A 20460-nucleotide genomic window follows, 5' to 3' on the forward strand; every position below is an offset into this window, starting at 1 on the left:
CCATCCTCCAACCGCATTCAGCACTGAGCTGTCCTGCCTCTCAGTAGGTTGCTGTAAAGCAGAAAGATAAACAGATCTATTACACCACCAGCACAGTCTGCAATGAGCCTGTGTACCCCTCTCCAAGCGTGAATGATTCAGTATCCAGTCCTCCTTCAGCCAAAGCCACAAGGCTTCTGCCTGGGAATGCCCCCTGCTGGACCAGCCCCAACTGGAGGTATGTGAAGGGGTGGCCTTTGTGAAGACTCTCTTGCCATCACCCCCAGTGTGAAGGCCAAGTGTCTGCAGACATCCGAGTTGAGTGCAGGACAGTGGCTGCCTGAGTATGTCAGTAGCTGGGGCAGTCCTCCACCCAAATGACCCCAAGGACAGACATCAGCACAGAGGCCCTATGAGGTCAGCTTCAGGTCTGGGATGTGGGGTCAGCTTGACTCTTCTCCCAGGTATTCTCAAACAGAAAGCACCAATGCAAGGCATTACCTCAGGCCCCATTGCACTGTACCTCACTGGAAGAGGTCACACCACAGACACGTGGGCTCTGGAACACAGGCTTGGACCCTGGATAGCTCTGCGACTGTGCCACTTTGGGGACTCTACCACCTCCAGTCCCTACCACCTATAGCCCTAGGCAAGAATCTTCAGCTGCCAAGCCTGTGGGGGCCATTATACACCAAGTGTCAGTGTGTGTGTAGAGGCAGTGTGACCAGACCAAAACCAGTTCTCACAGAGAAGGACTTAAGGAAGGGCTCAGGTACTCAGAAATCCATGAGAAGATTGGTGTGAAGACATAGAGACCTTAGAGATATGGAGAGGACATTGTAAACCCCCCCCCCAAGGAAGTAAGAGGATATGAGGACCCCACAGGAAGGAAACTGATGGGGAAACTCCAGGGCAGAAGGCTATGTGTAGTAGCTTTTTTTTTTTTTTTTTTTTTTTTTTTGGTTTTTCGAGACAGGGTTTCTCTGTGTTGTTTTGGAGGCTGTCGGTCCAGCCTGGCCTCGAACTCACAGAGATCCGCCTGCCTCTGCCTCCCGAGTGCTGGGATTAAAGGCGTGCACCACCACCACCCGGCTATGTGTAGTAGCTTTAACCACACCCATAAGGGCAACTGTTCAGGCCTGACACCCACCCCAGGAATGTCCCACCTACTAACCCTGTTACCATGGCAATTAATCTCACCTGGGTTTTGGAGGAGACACATATTCAAGCCAGTGTAATAAAGAAGGCCACTCTCTAACATTTCATCCTGGACCCATGTGTTGAGACTCTAGGCATTGGGCATAGAATTTGAAGCTCGTGTCACAGGCCACCCAGTTATGAATATATTAAGGAGGTCAGTCACCCCACTCTTAAGGACACCTCAAAGAGCTCAGCTAAAGGAAATGCCTCAATGTGGTCATGGATGGAAGAGGGCACCCCAGAAAGCTCCTTGGTTGAGGCAGCCTCTGTGCCAGGACTCTATCACAAGAATCCTGAACCGAGTTGGGAACTCTGGTGGAGGAGGAAAGTACTAAGATGCCACATTGAAGAGCCAGGTTGGTGACATTTGGACATGGTCACCATGCCTTGTGAGCTGGGCTTCTACTCCCAGGAAAAGGAGGTAGGTGCTAAAGACAGACAAACAAACCCTAACCCTCCATCGCAGTGAGAGGCTGCAGAACACCTGTCCCTGCCCCTGGGCACAGGATGGATCCTGAGTGTGCCCCCCTCAATGTGTTGGTGGGCTATGTCAGGGGGACGGCCCAGCCTGGGTGGCAGTGCACGCTCTGTTGGCTGCAGGAATCTCCCCGGTGAAGCCGCACATCTCTATTTCCCACAGATTGTTTTTTCTTGATTAAAAACTGATTTTCTGCTGTGCTCTCAGAATTGCTTTTCATTGCCTTTGGAGGAATAGAGGAAAGGAATAAAAGCCTGCTGTAAATAATCTTCCTAGGGAAAGAAAGGGAAGGAAGGAAAAGCCAATTTGTCTGATTTCTTTTGGGTAAAATGAGCCGCACCTAATGAAAGTGGTCCTGCGGTGCGTTCATCAGCCTCGTGCGCTCCCGGTGAAAGAGGGGCGGCCACTCAGGCTCAGCAGGACCAGAGCAGCACGTGGGAGCCCATGGTCCCCATGGGTGCACTTGCAGGGTGTGCTGTGCCTGTCCCCATAATGCAGGTGACACAAACGCTGACCCAACTGAAGGGTTCCTCACTCCTACTCTATCTACAATGAAGCACTAAGGAGTGAAGCCAAGAATTTAGAAACCAGGGTGTCCTACTTTTTAGGAAAGGGAAACTTTGCCCTCCGAGGAGGTGAGCGATTAATAATGTGTCTCCAACTCTGCCTCGACCACCTGAAATATGAGATTTTAGATGGAGAAAAAGAACAAGGAAAACCCCTCTGTGCTCTCTCTCGCTCTCCCTCTCTTTCCCTCTCTCTCCCTCTATTTCTCCTTTCTCTCTCCTCTCTCTCTCTCTCTCTCTCTCTCTCTCTATGTGTGTGTGTGTGTGTGTGTGTGTGTGTGTGTGTGTGTGTGTGCGCGCGCGCGCCTATATATGTGGCTTTTTGCACAGATCTAACAGTGGCACTGGCTGGGGCGTGTGTCTCCCAGAGTCCAGTCATGGCTCCTCTGTGTGATGACAGAAGACCCAACAACCAGAGCATAGACTTCAGACATCAGCAAAAGCCCAGCAACTATGTCTGCCACATACGCAAAGGTACCATTTTAAGGAGGCTGTGTGGCTGGGACAATTCCTGGGGACATGGATTCTAAGTAGGAGAGTTGCAAGAAATAATAATGAGTTGTCCTGTTTAAGTAAATGTGTGCTGCTCTGTGAGCGCTGGCATCTTCAGAGGTTATTTTTAAAACTGATCAAGTGACCTGTGCAATGTCACCCCTAGGCATCTGCAAAACCCAGAACCCTTGTGACATGCCATGCCCACCCTGCAGACACTTCTATGGCAGCACACTGGCCTTCCTGCCAACATTTGAAGTATTGGCATGCAGAAAACACAAACTCATGAATTTGCATGAGATTTAGGAAGAGGGAGAAACAGCTTCAAAGCTATATCAGAGGTGGGACTACCAGAAAAGACAGCTTGGCTTTAAGCGCACTGACTGCTATGCGCACGTGTTTGACATGGACATGACACCAGCTCTCTTCCATTCTGCAGGAACTTTCCCATCTTGGTTCTTAAAATTAGAAGTCTGTGTCTTCAAGCGAGCTCCTGCCCAGCCTCTGGAGCTCTATCAAGATTTTAAGTTTCCGAAGGACTGACTCTTAGTTTTATTGGGTTTCTCTACTGTTTACTCTAGTTCCTGTTTTAATTTTTGTGGTCTGATTGGATTTCATCTCCTTTTCTGTGTAAAACGTCTTGGGTAGGAAAACGTGCTCGATTCTCAGCCTCTCATTTTTACTGTCACTGTTTGATGCTATGTGTTCCCCTACAGCTGCTACATTGGCTACAGCCCACACACTCTGATGTGTTCCACGTCCATAAACTAAGACCCTGTGTTCCCCTCTACGTGACATTTCAGTGGATCCCGTTTGTGGATGTTTTACTAAGGACATGCTTGCTTTGCAGTTGTGCCTCCTTGATTTTCTGGCTGATCTAGTAGCAACCCTCCACTCTCCTAATTTACACTGCAGACTTTGAATTCACGTTACGATGCTTCAAGAGCAAAGCCATTTCCTTCCCTTCCTAACTTGCATGCTGCTGTTTTAACATATTCCATTTCTCTATGTATAATTTGACTTTTTCTACATATATCATAGAACTCACTATGCAGTTTTAATTACTTTTGTTTGTTTGGCAAGTGTTAGAGGAACTGGGGAAAGGGGCGCTTATGTTTATCTCCTGGCTTACCATTCTCTGTGAGAAGTTTCACTTCTGTTAAGCTGCATTTGCTAACGGGGTGCAGATATGTGCATACGTGTATGCGGTGCTGTGGTGGGGTCTGGCTCGGCGGCAGGCTCACCACTTCATATGTGCATCACGTATTAGGAACACGGAGGAGCCCTTTCCTTTGCTACTTTGGAATAGTCTTGTTTGCTGCCAGCCAACTTCATCCCACTGTCTCACAGAGGACTGACATCTCCCTCCTGCCTTCCTGTGCCGTTATATGCAGAACCGTCCCCTCTCTGCTCTGCCATCACCTACAACTGTGCCTCCTCACCCTCTGGTTTTCTGCTAATAGTCTCCATCTGTGTTTTCCTGTAAGTTCTGTCTGTGACAGATTTGCAACTCTGCCGGTGTTTTTGCTCTCTCGACATGCAGTTCATTTGCTTTCCTTTTTTACCTTTGCAGAGTGTCTAGCCTAAACTCCTGTTTGTATAGTAGACACTGAACAGAGTTTTGGGAAGTCTAATTCTGTAATTTAACACTAAAGAGTGTTGAGTTTTGTTCTGGCAGACATAGCTTTACAAGGCAGTCTCAAACGCATGGATCTAAATAGCAAACCTACTCAAACTTGAGTTTTGAACTTCCACCCTAACAACTTTTAACTTTTATCTCAAATATTTCACTTGCAGGGTAGACTTAAGTAGAGCCGAAAGCTGACAAGGTAGAATAGCATGTCAATTCACAGATCTTGACATGGGAGTTGAGCTCGTGGCATCCACGAGACACACGCATCCTCCCTCCTTCCTTCAGTCACCTCAAATCTCCGTGCTGTGGAGTAAGCAAGTGTTACAAGCACTCTTTCCCGCCAGTCTGGTCCCACAGCCATGTCCACCCCAAATGAACACACAGACGCTATATTACTTATAATATTGTGAGCTACAAGACTAGGGAGAGAGAGCTTGAGCAACCATCCGAGGTCTCTTGGCTACCTCCACTCGGAAGAGGCACCATGATAATTCAGAACCATCCTCCTGCCACCAGACACCAGCCACAAGGAAGCTGGTGCTACAGCTGAATGTGAAACCCCCTGGCAGACTCCTGTGTTGAATGCTTGACCCCCACATGGTGGCACCACTCTTGAGATTCTGGAACATGGGGCCTGGCTGGTGGAAAGAGGTCACTGGGGCTTGTATCTTGGAAGGTCACACCTAGTCCCCAGTCCCTTCTCCTCTCTCAGCTCTCTTCTGCCTCTAAATGCACCATTCTCCACCACATACTGCCCCTAACATGGTGGTTTTCCCAGGTATAAAACATGGACTGAAGCCTCTGAAGCCAGGAGCCAACGTAAGTCATTTTCCCTGGAAGCTGCTCTCTCTGACAAGTTATTCCAACAGCTAAAAAGAGTTAACTAATACACTGTGCGTGCAGATCCTGCAGGAGAGAGCTACAAATCATCCAGGTCATAGAAACCACCCGTAATACATACATTCCTACCTAATCATGTGGAAGCTACGGAGCTACCAGCCAATGCACACCTGGCTTTATTCTGGCCCTAGTCCTAAGTTAAAGTGTGTACCAAGTGCCTCCAAGCTCCCACTCAGGATGGAGCATGGCCCCCAAGCAGCCTGGTCAAGGCAAACACCGCCCTCATGTTTGCTGAATTGGAGCACCCCCTTATGGATAACAAAGGCTCTTTCTCTCTGGAAGAAAGAGGCTCCTACTCGCCAGGATGCTGGTTTCTGGTTTAATCTTCCCTAGAATATTAACATGTAGTAGTTGAGACCGCTCAGCAGTGGAGCACCACTGGCCAAGAATATAGATATCAGAGTGATTATGGCTGTCAGACAACGATGTGCCAGCCTCAGGTTTATCTTCAGCACCATTGCTCAAACCAGGACTGTCCTACATGCAGGAAGCCGTGACTATTAGCATTGTACAGAATACCCCATATCTTTGCATGGCTCCTAGAACAAATCCAACTCTCACATATCCCTATGACCCTACTGCCTGAGTACCACATGACCTCAGCATGGCTGATTACTCTAGCTCCTAGCTCCTCCATCTCTTCTTAACTCAGTCTGTCCCTTCAGGTGTCAACACGGCTCATGGGGCTTCTCCTTCAAGATCCCCCCAACTCTTCTGGAGCAGATGGCTTCCTCATTAGCCCATTCCCATCATCGTTCTTCCCCCTGACCATCCCACTTTGGAGGGTCCTATCCACTGGAGACCAACAGAGCAGGCAAAAGTAAGGGGAGTCACTGCTTTCTTAGGAGGAGGCGACCCCCCTCTTCTGCTCTCAAGTAACACAAATATGTCTCCCAGCCTTTAGGCAGTGACACCATGGGGCCCTGGATTCTGAGACCAAGGACAGAATCCTACTACTGTTTGTGGGCAGCCTGTCCTGGAGCTTGTCAGCCTTCGGGTAGGTGTTGAGTTGGCCCCACTATGATTCCTCTTTTGTCCCGCTACTTCTAAATGGCATGGGTTCTAATTCCCTAGAGACTCTAAATGATCCAACACCCAAGTGAGCATTCTACATAATACATCCCCCTATGCACCTTTAGGTCCAGTTCCAAAAACTCAACCAACCACGGCAGCAAGGACGCCCTGCAGATGAGGGTCATCCTGGGTGCCAGAGATGCAGATTCCTTGCAGAGTCTGTGGGGACAAAAGCATCCGATCTGACTTGGGTAAAAGCAGCAGAGTCCCTGCAGAGGTGCGCTGGCAGCGTATGAGCGGCTGAACAGGGGGTCACATCTGCTAAGAGCACACCACCTTCAAGTTCTGCTGAGGGCCTCAGAAATGTTAGTGGGAGTCTGGGAGGAATTTCATGTGTCTGAGGAATGGCTCCAAAGCTGCTTCTTGGCGAGAAGACCATGGCTTGTCTCGGGCTTGGCGTCCTGCTTCACTGTGATCAGAGCCTTCCCCATGGTGCCCCCAGAGCCCACGTTGGCTGACTCTTCCTGAAGCCTCAGAAATGGGGCAATGAATTAAAAACCATGGAAAAATGGTTGAGAGAATTCTGTCCCTTTTTTTTTACATCAGCTTGCTGGCAGACACACTGAAGAATATTTCTCCGATGAGGTGCTTACAAAAAAAAAAGTTCTGAGTACCATAAAATCAATTGTTTAGACGAGAATGCTTGCAGTTCCAAGGAACTTTGCTACAAACTCCTAAGGAAAAAGCTTTGGCAAGCAGCAGAAGGGAGTTCATAGTGAGCCCTCCACAAGTGAATACCAGAGCCCTACCTGGGGAGGTGACCCAGAATGCCATGGGGCCAATCAGTTTTCTTACTCGATATAATGGTTCTTATGGTATGACTTTAAGGGAAGTGAATAGTGACAGACAGACAGACAGACAGACAGACAGACAGACAGACAGACAGACAGAGTGTCTTCTAATGAGCACTGTCCTCCACCTTTGGAAACACCTAGAACTCAGTGGAACACCTCTCTGCCAGACAGCCTCTCTCTCCTGCAACAGATCACCCATACAGGTTTTCTTCTTCAAGAGATCCCTGGGAGGTTGCCCAGAGAAGCACAGCCTAACAAGGGCTGGGAATGACAAAGGGGACACCAGAAGACTTGATGTCTAGAGACACAGGTAGCCCAGAGTTGGCCAACCTCAGCTGCAATGGCCAAACCTGACCTTATTCTGGCCTGTAGGGCAAAGTTACCCCAGCATTCAGCAGCTCCCCCTGCAGTGCTGGGGTTGTACTTGAGGTGCACTTCAGCTGGGGTGTTTGGGTTTGTACTTCGGGTAGTCATGACCTTGCACAACCCTCATCTTGAGCAAGGGTTGGAGCTAGTGAATTACTCAGAACAATCAGAATGCAGAAAGGTGGTCAGTGTTTCTCTGGATATCACAGCAGAATGGTGTGAAGCTTGCACCAGGGTGCCCTAAGCAGAGTTCTTTACATTTTCAGTTCCTCCAAGTCCTCTCTTTGTGCCACTGCATCCCCGCCATGCTCTTGTGCTGCAGCCACTTCTGCCACATGTGTTCACCTCCCCGGCATAGCTCGGCAAGCTTCACGTCCGTGGATATAAACTATGCCACCTTTCCAGGTGCTCCAAAAGTATGCCCAAGGCATTGCACTGATTTGTTCCATTTTAAAGAAAACTGTGCCAGACTTGTGAAGCAATCATAAGAATAAAAATCTACTGGCCTTGCTCAGATGGTGGCAATAGAATTCACTTTGAGAAAAAGAAATCGTGTTTTCTCAGTCAGTGCCTTGAAATGATCTCCAATCCATTAGCACAGTGTCTCTTTCCATTGATTAGAAAGGTATCCGAGATAAGTCCAGAGAATCTTGTTCTCAAAAGTAGATGCTATCAGGATCCCAAGGGCCGTGTCAGAAGAACCCAGTAAACAGGCTAGTATGGCTTCTACTCACCCAGGAAGGTGCTGCTTCTGCCTCTGCAAGGAAAAGAATAGATGGATCAAAAATGCAAACCATACGGACCATGTTAAAACCAAAGGAGGACAGTCTCAGAAATCTCCGACCATGGAACGCAGGTCCCCAAAACTACTCGAGCTAGCAGAACAGATGTTGGAAGAGGACACCAGAATCCTTTGAGCCCTACATTCCATTTACCAGACAGAACCAAAATTATAGTTAATTTGAAAGCCTGCCTCACCTTCATGTCCACTCTCAGCAGCTTACCCTTGCCACTGGGCTGGCTCTTCTAGGAAAGCCCTGCATTGCAGTGACAATCCCTGGAGCCCCATGGTACAGGGCAGGGGTAATGGCTCATCTGCCTGTCAAGCCCTTTGTGAGTTGTGTAGCCCAGCCACTCAGGAGAAGACACTCAACCAAGATACAACTCACAGGGACATCCTGACCTGTTCGCTGACTCTCCAGGCTGCCTGTAATGTTAGCCTTTTGTCCACAGGAGGCTCACTATGAGGGAGAGCATCGCAACAAATCAGAGCCAATGGTGAGCACTAAATGGGTACAGTCTTTCTCTGTGCATGTAGCACTCTGAGACAACGGTGCTCACCAGCCACACTGTCCACTTAATGCCAAGGAGATGTGAGAACCTGCAATTTGGGACTGAGAAATGGGAGTTCAACCAAAGCCTTAATCCAGACACAGGAACAGACTGTGAAGTCGACCAAAAAAAAAAAAAACACACATCAGAAGATGAGGCTCCTGGAGGCAGTGAGGCCAGGAAGATGTGCATTGATTTCCTGTTGGGCACAGGCTTCAGGGATCCGCAACCAATAAAGAGATCTTGCTCCACTATGTGACAATAACCCAAGCTGTCCGGGACTCAGAATATTGAACCAAGCTGCCATGACTTACAGGTGAGCTTAGAGCCATCATCAAATTGAACACAGTCTTTTATTTCTGGGCTTCCTGTAGAAACTGCCTCCCCCAGTCTACCTGTTTTCAGGATTCAGCTGCTGTGTGGCTGCTTCTGCCTCCTCTCTGGGCTTTTGTCTTGTCCCAGTTACAAAATGAGAACTAGGGTAAAACCCATGTCTGCAAACCAAATACCCTGTGCTTCTCAGCAAGTCGCCCACAGATATCTCTTTAGCTAACTCACCCACTGCTCAGTTGGTACAACATTTCTCAAAACAGAAGCAAAGAGGAAACATCAAATGCTTCCCAATGCCGTGGGGTGGCCCTCCAAATTATGAAGATCTAGGACCTCAAATAAAAGTCACCCCTCTGCCAAATGAATAGGGTAGCCAGGGTTTGAAGAGCTTCCATCTTAACAAAATGAAAAGGACACCCCCATTTGCCTACACAAATGCAGAATGAGCTTGATCGAGCAAGAGAAAGAGATAAAGAGCTCTCTCCCTCTCTCCCTCTCTCTCTCTCTCTCTCTCTCTCTCTCTCTCTCTCTCTCTCTCTCTCTCTCTCTCTCTCTCTCTCTCTCTCTCTCTCTCTCTCTCTCCTGTCATTACCTGGATATCCCCCAACAGTTTCAGGGAACAGCGCCTGCTTTATTGTACAACAGTCACCTCTATAGTGGAAGTCTATCGGCTGTGATTGGTTAGTACATTACCTCGGATTGAACAGTGAGCACCCATACCACCAGGGTCTCCATGTGTTTACAAGAAAGGAGACGTGGAGAGTGCAGACTCATCTACAGGCCAGCTACCAGCTACTCACGCTCACTCTGCTTCAGAATTCAGTGTCCTGGCTTCTGGAGCATGGTGTGCCATTCTTATTTAGAAGTAGTGTGTCAAGTAGACTGGCCTCCGGGTCATGGGTGCATTTTCTCCTACATCTCTCAAGGACCCTAGAGCAAGTGCCATTGTGAGAAATGAGGAGCAGCTCTGAGGAATAGCCTGAGGCCAGGTGGGGTGCTCACAGAGATGAGACCAAGGTTGCCTAGCACAAGATGCTCCCATGCAGCACAGCCAGAAGATGCAGCCCTTATCCAGCCAGCTTCTGAGACAGCATCTCCAGTGCAACGATTCAGACATTATGCTGGCCTGCCCCTGTCATCTGGCAGAATGCACTCAGGCAGTGCCCTAGTCAGCCCAGGGTCCCATGGTTGTGTAGTCTGCACGCAGGTGCTAAGGACCCTTTAAAAGAAAGAGCCCTGCCCACTTATGCTCTCTTTCCTTCTCTTTCCTGTTGTTCTCCTGGGGCAGACAGGATTCTTTCTGTCTCCCTCTTCTCTTCTGTCCTCTCTCTGTCTCTGTGTCTTTTTACCTCTTTTCTCTTTCACCCCCCCTTTCTAATAAAACTTCTCACTTAAAATCTCTGTCTACCTGGCGTGTTTGTCCCCCGCCTCGGTTACCTTCGCCTGCCATGGAATTCGCCAAGTTTTCCCAGGGGCATTATCATAACACCCAGGACCCTGAGACCTCTCAGAAACTAAGGAAACTGGCAAGCTATCATACAACTTCACCTAGTCCACCAATGGGAGTCACAAGTTACCGAATCTCTCACAGCCTCCTTGGACGTTAGATGCCCCCCAAATGCCAAACAGCTTCTTTTCCTTAAAGCAAGAGAGGAGCTACAAAGGAAACAGCCAGCCCAGGCATAGGCATTTACTTCTTTTTGTCTCCATCCTGTCCACCCGTTGTCCTGTGCAGAGGTGGGAAGCCCCTCGCTAGGCAGAGCTTATCAAATCTTCAACATGTAACTTGTCAACCTGGTCGAACTCAATTGTTGGCACTAGAGCACGACACTGATGAAAACCTTGTGTCAGCACTTTGGGTAGTCAGTGTCCGATGTCTGCCTAGGCAGCCACTGGCCTCCTCAGCCCACGTGTCCTTCTCAAGGAAAACAGGATGAACTCTCCATGCCTATCTGGCCCACACTCAAAGCCCAGCTAACCAGGTGGTGTCTGGCGGTGTGGGGTGGGGGGCACAAGGCATGGTGGGGACAGGGGCTAGATCCCAGAAAGTTACATTTTGAAGCATGTGTTCTCACCATACACAGTAACAAGTGTAATTGTGTAGCAATGCTATGGAGAGTCAGGCCCAAAGGATGGAGACTAGGGGAAATAACCTCATTGCATTCAGTCACCTTCTCAAGGTCTCTACTCTTTCCCCCAAAGCAGTGTGGCCACCAATACCTTTCCATGTGTATTCCACACGCAGGTAATTCAGATCATGGAAGAGGTGACACTGGAAAACCAGGGGAGCCCCACCTGATGCTCTCAGACCCACCAGCCCTTCATCTGCTAGCTCTGGGAGAAGGCTCACAGCTGTCCAGGTACACCCACCCAGGATGTTGCCTGACCAACTGCACTAGCTACAAATAATGTTCCTGTCCAGGTATGCCTGCCCTACATGCTGCTCCTACCCAGGTACACCCACTCTTCCTGCTGTTCCTGCCCAAGTACACACGCCCTGCATGCTGCCCCTGCCCAGGTACACACACCCTGCATGCTGCCCCTGCCCAGGTACACACACCCTGCATGCTGCCCCTGCCCAGGTACATACACCCTGCATGCTGCCCCTGCCCAGGTACACACACCCTGCAGGCTGCCCCTGCCCAGGTACACCAGCTGTACATTTTGCCTCCTCATTCCCTTCCTCAGTACCCAGGCCAGCCTCTGTCACCATTCAAAGCACCGTATGTGCTGTACAGCAGGTCCCACGTGTGAAGCTGGGGAGGAAAGCATGTCACTCCTCTTGTATATGAGAGCAGGCACAGGGGTCAGAATGCATCCAGAGCAGCAGCTAGGCCTGCTCAGCAGATGGACTTCCGCCCTTACGATGTGGATGTGAACGTCTACTCCCATATGTTCATGTATTCGGATACCTCATCCCCAGATGATGGCACTGTTTTAGGGGATAAGGCACAGCTGGTCGGAGAAGGCCACTAGGGGAAGGTCTTGAGAGGTACGCTGAGCCTCCAGCTCTGTGTTTCCAATTCATTGCTGAGATCTAGAAAGCCATACTCCCAGTTAGTACTGCCAAAGACAGCCATTTGGGCTGGCCAGCTATTGTGGTGGACCATCTAACCTAAGCCAAAGTGAGTTGTTTCTGGTGGGAATTCGTGATGTTAAGGGAAAAGGTTGTTGGTACGCTACAGGAGCAGTAAAATGCACAGCAGAGTAGAGGCACTTATGAACAGCACTAATGACCCGAGTTTGGTCCCAGATCCCACAAAGTGGAAGAGTTGATTCTTGAGAGCTATTTTCTTATCTCTGTGTGTGTAATGTCAGGCCCACATCTGCACAACTCCCACACATACACACAAACTAAATAAATAGCTGTAAAATTAATATATCAGCCGAAGGGCAAGTCAGAATGCACAGTGAATTACTCTCCGTGAGATCAGATCCATGTAAAAAACTGCAGCAATCGCTTCCTCCCTATATCTCAATGGTGGTCTTCACTTCAAAATCACACACAGCTTTAAGAGACCAAATAGTATAGTCCATGTCTTTCTCCTTATAAAGAAGAAAGTGGAGGCACATAGCCATGAACATAGTGGCTGGCTTGCTAGAGATCCTCTGGATCTCTCTAATGCCATCGCTTCCTTCCGGGATCATTAATATTCCTCACACTCCATACAGCACATCTGTTATTAAATCAATATACCATGTGGACAGCTGAGAGGTGACAAGGTTTACATGCTTCTACAGTTAGACCAATCGCCTTATATATTATAGTAGATTTCACTATGAAAATTTTCTGCTTGAAGAGTACAAACAAGAATGCCAGATCTATGTGATAAAGAACAATGTCTTTAATGATGATGAGAGGGTCACAAAAAGATTCTAAGTCCTGCCCTACACCATGTCCCCAAAGCATAAACTTCATGGAAATCAAAGGCCTACATGTGCAAACTGAAATCATAAAAATAAAAAAGAAACAGGGAGCAGATAACTGGAGGAGGTGATGGATTTGGCCACATCAAAATATATAATGGATGTAATGACAATTAATGAAAAAGGAGACCATGAATTTGCAAGCAAGCAAGAAGGAGTGTATAGGGGGATTTGAAGAGAAGAAATAGAAGGAAGAAATGATATAATTATAATCTTAAATACAAAAGAAAAATATTTTAAGAAAGAAAAACAAGGACTTGGAATGTAGCTCAGTCATAGAGGACTTGCCTACCATGTTCAAGGACCTGGACTCCATCCCCAGAACCACAAAATAGTGCATAGAATGCCTCTGTCCAGTTGCTTCCTCTGTGGTAAAATCATAATGCACAGTCACATAATCCACAACTGTACTGTATTATACTGTATTGTAGTATAATTCCATGACCTATAGCCACATTGTTATCGTATTGGTCTGACTTCTATATGTGGGATAGAGCAGGCTGTACAACTCTAACTCACAGCCCCTGTATCACAGAGGTGGGCAGAGGCTCAGCTCCATGTCACCAAATCAAGGAGACAGCTACAGTGTGTCCACTGTTGGCAACATTACTTGCCACAGGAGGGGAAAGGGCAGGGGTGAATTGCTCCGAAGCTCTTAAAGGCTTCTGCGTGGAAGCCTCAGATATCACCCACTGTCTTTCCTCCAGCCAAGGACATTCTGAGGCAGTGGGGGAACAAACCGAGATGAGTTGCCCTGGGGCCTCACACAGCCTGCAGTGTGCCACAGTTGCCTGGTAGAGCAACCATGGGGCAGGTCTGGCAAAGCAAACCCTGACAGGGAAAGCCCAGTGTGGCCCAGCAGGGACGACAGTGCCAGAATTACCCTACTCTCCTGCCTGTCCTCTTTTGCTGCCTTTGTCCTCGATGGCACACTGGATCCCTGCCTCTTGGCTCTCTCCATGACTCCCGGTGACTGGCTAAACCACACCTGCTGCAGCACAGCAGGAAGACTGAGGAGCCTGCTTTGCATTCATTTTCCTGGTCACATTTGGACACTCATCCACAATGTGGTAGGTAGGTGCTGTTGCCTCTCTCTGGGTGCTTGCAGACCACAGAATCCTCCTTCTCTTCCCACGTTCCCAGAGTACATCTGCAGTCTGTGCCACCTGCTAAGTGTGCCCCTTGCTCTCCTTTCCTAGAGGGCATTACCCATGCTCCTTGGTGTGCCTACATCTACCATGTCCTTTGTGCCAGGAACTGTGTAGCAGAGACCCCAGAAAACCACACATGCAAATATTGAGGAGCATCCATTCTAGCCTCGCAGGGAGAGAACAGCAAAGAAAAAATAGACTACACTGTATGAATGCCAGGCGATGGTCATGAGTGCTGAGTCCTGCTTCCTGTGGTGCTATCAGAAGACTCAGGGGGCAACTTCATGGCATTAGAGACCAGGAACACAATGGGATCTGCCCTAGAGGACACTGGAGGGGAGATGGGGAGTTCCAGAGGGAGAAGCTCACCCTCCTGAAAGCTCTAATGAAGTAACTAGAGGCTGGGGTATTCGATTTGAAGAAATAAAGTGAGCCTAAGGGGTGGCACTTCTAGGCATCCCTCCATTATGAGTTGGTTTGTGTTCCTAATGTCCACCATATCAGAATGTGACCTTATTTGGAAGCAGGATGGTGGCAGACACAGTCATGATGACGTCATGCTGGGGCAGGATGGGCCCCAACCAATGTGACTACAATCCTTAAAAAGCAGGAGTTCAGAGAGTGTTCTACAGAAAGAAAGGGCAGAAAGTCCTGCAAAATGTACTGGGAACTCCAAAGCTCACCAGCAACTGAGAGAGAAGAGACCTGAGTCAGCTGCTCCTCCAAGAACCCTGGTGCCAGCCCCTTGAGCTCATGCCTGTAGCCTCCAAGACTTTACGACACAGAAGTTCTGCTGTCTTGAGGCACAGCCTTTCTGCCCGTGTTGCAGCAAAGACACATGCAGCCTCGTGGTCAAAGAACCTGGAGTCCAGAGCCCAGGCCGATGTGGTGTCAGCTGCAATTTCCTCTCAGGAGATTGAATCACGGACAAAGAACACATACCCTCATCCTTTCCAAACGGAAAATGAAAAGGTTGCTAAATGCACAAGTAATTTTAACTGATTCATACATTGATCTGACTACTTTTAAAGTAAGACAGTAAGTATTTCTGTCATGCTTTGAAGTTGAGCTCCACAGCTCTGTCTCCCCCCTCAGGTTATTTTATAGCCATTAAGAATGTGTGCCTTTTATCTGGGGCCTTCAATTAATTGAATTTCAGAAAAAAAATACCATTAAACGTGTGTGTGTGTGTGTGTGTGTGTGTGTGTGTGTGTGTGTGTGTGTGTGTGTGTTCCTTGGGGACAGTCCTGAGTGATCTGCTGCCATAGTCCTTAGTGATGACCATTACACTGGTCACTGCCTCCGGCTACTCTGGTGTTTTAACTGGGGATTTGTGATATTCCCTGCCCTTGCCACCGGAAGAGCACTTTAACTTTTCAGAGCAGCCTTTGGGTCACTCGCACTCTTCCCTAAATGACCACTTAGAGGAGACACGTCAGTAACAACAGGACAGCCCACTGCAAACTCGCACCAATCCATAAATGTTCCCTAACTTTATAGGCTTTTTCTGGACATTGCCGACGTGACCTCAGCTTGACCAAGGAAGCCCTGGTGAGGAGTACAAGAGACCAGGTTCAAATGACAGACTACAGTGGGAGGGCCCCTGAGAGACCCAGCCTCAGGACTGCAAGGGGAGGCCAGCCTCGTATGTCCACCCACTCTTCTCATTTCCACACTGGCCTGTGGAAACATCTGTTACTGATGCTTCTTCCTGCCAGCCTGGTCCCACAGCCAAGTCAGCCCCAAATGAACACACAGATGCTATGTTAATTATAAAGCTGTTGGCGTAGACTAGGACTTCTTACTGGCTAGCTCTGTCTTAATTATTAACCCATAACTACTGTTCTATGTATTTCCACATGGTCTTATCTTACCAGACCATCTTATCATGCATGACTTGTGTCCTCTCTTCCCGGGGTCACATGGTAACTGCTCTCTGCCTATACTTCCCAGAATCCTCCTTGTCTCTCCTAGTCCCACCTATCATTCTGCCTCATTGGCCAAACAGTGCTTTATTCATTAACCAATAAGAGAAGCATATTTATAGAATGCCATCTCCCATCAAACATCACTGGGTGTCTGGACACCTTCCACTTACTGAAGTGTTTTCTGCCTGCAATCACATGTATGCAGAGCAGTCACATAACATTTTTATTTTCACCATTGGGTGCTCACTGCCTTAGTCAGTGTTCTCTTATTGTGAAATGACACCTTGACCAAGGCAACTCATATAAAAGAAAGCGTTTAATTAACAATTTCAGATGTTTAGTCCATTATTACCATGGTGGGGAGCATGGTGGCATGCAGGCAGACCTGGTGCTGGTGAAGTAGCTGAGAGTACTACATCCAGATCTGTAAGCAGCAGGAAAAGAGAGAGACACTGGGCCTGGCTTGGGCTTCTGAAACCTCAAAGCCCACCCCCAGTGACACACTTCCTCCAACAAGGCCATGCCTCCTAATCCTTTCAAATGGTGCCACTCCATGGTGACCAAGCATTCAGATCTGTGAGACTATAGGGGTCATTCCTATTCAAACCACCACAAGTACATATTCTTTCTCCTCAGAGCTCCAGGCAGGAAATCTATGAGGCCTATCTTAAGGCCTCTCATCTAGCTGCTGTTTAATTTTTCTGAGGTTCCGTCCACAAATACTGGCTTACTCACATAAGATGCCTTTGTACATTTCTCCTCCACTACCAAAGCTTTTCAGTTTACACTAGATCAAAGGTTTGTGTGTACTCACAGGCCCCTGTATGTTCTGGCATCTTCCTGGAAGATTCAAGGTCAGTCTCATCGGGCTGACCTTCCCACCTTGGGTCTTCATAAACTGAGACTCCACCCAAGCATCTACAAGAATGGGTGATGTCTGAGTTTACAGCCTTTCATTGTTAAATTTGTACTGGAAAATGTGCTGATGCATTTTGGTTGTGAGATCCAAGCTAGTGGTCCAGAATGGAGGAGAGGAAACCTAGATTTCTCCTCTCTGGGCTACAAGGATAGAGCAGGAGGAAGACGTGAGATTCCAGGCTAGGCGTTGCCTTCACCCATGTCCCAGATGCAGTCATTCTCAGCACTGACCACGCTCCACAAATCCTGACCCAGGCCACTGTTACCGTGTCTCACCAGATTCCACCCTACATTTCTGCTGCAGAGGATGCCTCTTGGCCCGATCAAAACTCTTCCTCAGGGTCCCCAGGTTGGGCAGGAGGACAAGACCCTGGACCCCATAGGGATGGTGGGCACTGGGCAGCTTTGAGGCTGGGCCTTTGTAAGCTCCTGCTGGAGGCTTTATCCCCAAATGCCTGTGCGTGTTGTAGCGAAGCCCAGGTGAGGAGGAGGCGGCCACGTGGCCAAGCCCCAAGGGCACAGAGACTTTCATTCCAGATCACACTCTGGCAGCTGCACCAGGAGGAAAGACAAAAGAGGGATTGAATGAGGATCTAAGGGGCACAGCAGTGTGGACAGCATCAGCCTTGTCAGCCAGAGCCGCCCACCTGCCGGCCCCCCGGGGCCTATTCCCTAAAGCTGAACCTCAAGCTGTAGACCCACTTTCCAGATTGACCACCCACTCTGAAGCCAGAAAAGGGGCTTTCCCTACAGTCTCCCTGGCCAAAACCTGGGGTATTTCCACAGGATGCCAGTCCAGGGGAGCTCCGGAGCATAGCAAGAGGACCCAGGGAAGTTACCCTGTCCAGCAAATGGAGGTCTGAGGGCAGGAGGCAGTGGCTGATATCTGTAACCACTTCATCACAGCAATCAGGGCAAGGTCAGGCCTGGCAGCCTTCAGCCAAGTGAACTCTAAATTAGGAGATGGCACCTGCTTTCCTCCCATGAAAAGGCACCAGAGTCACAACAAACTCCTATGGTGACTTGTGTATCCCACGAGGTCTGGGTCATGAAGATAAAAACAGCTCTGTAGAGTGCTAGTGGCCATGACTGGTGTGCCTTGATGTTTCTAGACTGTTGCTAGTACTTAAGCATGAAATGAGTCAAGTCGGCTATGGTTGTTAACACTCAAGAACACAAGCACCTTGCTTGTATTAGCTTTACAAAGAGCCTAAGACTCACCTGAGGAGTGCTGATGGGCCTGTTTCTGCCTACCCAGCAAAAGGCAGGGAGTTTCCTACACAGCCTAAGAGGAGACCCAGAGCAAGGTGAAAACCACAAATGCCTACTCCAACCCTGGGGGTAGACATATCCTTCCTCTACATTTCAGTTGGAATTAGAGACTCTCCCCTACTTTCCGAACTAGATGCTTCCTTTTGTCCCTATAGAAAGAACACCCTTCCCCCAATTGCCTCCCAGACTTCAAAGAGGAGGGGCAAGACCCAGACCCAGGATCCAAGTCCCCTCCTCTAGCTCACTGGGCTAAGCTGGTGACCCAGCTCCCTTCAGTTTCCAAAACAGGCAGTGATTAAAGCAATGTCACCCACAGCAACACTTTGAGCTCTAGCTCAGCCTGGTTGGGCTGCTGGCCTCCTCTCTCCCAGTGGAGAAGATAAATGAGTGAGGTTTGCAGTCACAGAGACCGACTCCATGCTGCCTGGGAAGCAAGCAGTTTGGAATTACCCCTCCGGCAGCTGCAAGAAGCTCTGAAGGGAAAAGGAGCAAAGGGGGGAAAAATCTGAGATAACTTTCTCAGAGATTATCTAAATCAGCAAATCTCAACTGTCATTGCACTGCCATGGATGACGAAGAGAAATAAGTTGGCTCTTTGAAGTGAAAGTTATGTGGAGGAAGGGGTATCCTGGAGAAGCCCTGGGGCTGTACAGGCCACAGCCCCTTCCTGTTCTAACCTGGGCAGGTGGTACTCACCACCTGGCTTCTCTCCTGTACCGAGACCTCTGCAGGGCAGCAAGTCCACAAAAGGGTCTTCTGGGAGGCAAGAGGCAAAGGTTCTGTTGCTGAGGGGGAGGTGGGGGTCTGGGCCTGGACCTACCTCTCCTGTCTTGGGCTCTAGCCTCAGGCTGAAGAAGCCAAAGGATGTCTATCCTCTTGTTAGTCCCCAGGGCAGAAGCCCAGCTAACTGGCTCTGAACAGTCGTGAGCAAGATCTCTCCCAAAGAGGGAACAGATCTACTGAGCCCCTAAGCAGTTTCTCTCAAACTGAACTGTACATTCCTCTCAAGTCTGTGAGGAAAGCCCGGCCTGGGCCCAAAAAGTCTCAAGAGTCAGGTGGGTTAGGACTGTTTTGGACACCAAGGAGGGGACCAGAACTGCTGGTAAAGTGTAGAGGAAGGGACAGGAAAAGAAGAGCAGGGGAGCTGGAGAGTGCAGTCTACACCCAAGGATAGCATTGTGCTGTGCGGGGCAGGGTAAATATGGTCTCTGGAGGGGAATCTCTGTCCTAAAAGGAGAGGAGCTATCTCCTAGCCAGACAGTGAGAGTGCAGAAAGGGAACCATTTAGATACAGGCCCACAAGCCCAGGTCGCTAGATCCACACAGCAAGTCAAGCATTTGACAAAATCAGGGCCCAGTGTTGCCTGTTGTCCTGCTGGGTTGGGGTGTCCTCTCGGGGCCCAGGGGCCCTCACCCAGCCATCCTGAGGAGGCCAAGCCTGAACCCTCACCCTCAGGAACCCCTCATCCCAGCCCCTACACCCGCGCAGCCGGTGCGCGGCCAGGGCGGAGGGGAAAGTTGGCAAGCGCTGGGCGCCCGCGGGGGGAAAGCGTTAATGGGCGGCCGGGTGGGAGCAGCTCGCTCGCTCGCCCACGTCACGCCGGTGCGGGCTCGGCTGACGACCGCGGCGCCTGGGGACGCCGGCGCGCTCCGCTCTCCAGGTGCTCCGCCTGGAAATGTCTCCATTAGTTGTCGCTTGCTCCCCGCCGGAGCGCGCGCGCCCAGCGGCCGCGCAGAGCCCTAGCGGGCGGCCAGGAGTGGCCCGGCGCCACCTCAGGTAGGCAAGGTCCCCGCGCCCGCCCCCGCCCCAGGGTTCCCAGACCCCTCCCCCCCTTTCGAGGAGGCGGAGGAGGCTGAGGCTCCGCGCGGCCGCCGAGGGGCGCGGGCGGCGGCGGCGGCGGCGGCTGCGGCGACTCCCCGGTGCGTCCCGGGCTGCGCTCAGCAGCTCCCGGAGGCCCTGGCGCCTGAGAGGCACCGGCCGACTCTTTCCCAGCGGCGCAGGTAAGGAACCGACTCTGCCGCGCAAACTTTGCGAGGATCGCTCTTGCGCCGGAGGGGACAAAGTTTGTTTCCAGCTGATAGGGTCTTCAGAGACCCCTGCATTTGCTGCAAGTTTTGGG

The sequence above is a fragment of the Mesocricetus auratus genome, unplaced genomic scaffold (assembly GCF_017639785.1).
Source record: "Mesocricetus auratus isolate SY011 unplaced genomic scaffold, BCM_Maur_2.0 Super-Scaffold_100015, whole genome shotgun sequence".
Classification (NCBI taxonomy): Eukaryota; Metazoa; Chordata; class Mammalia; order Rodentia; family Cricetidae; genus Mesocricetus; species Mesocricetus auratus.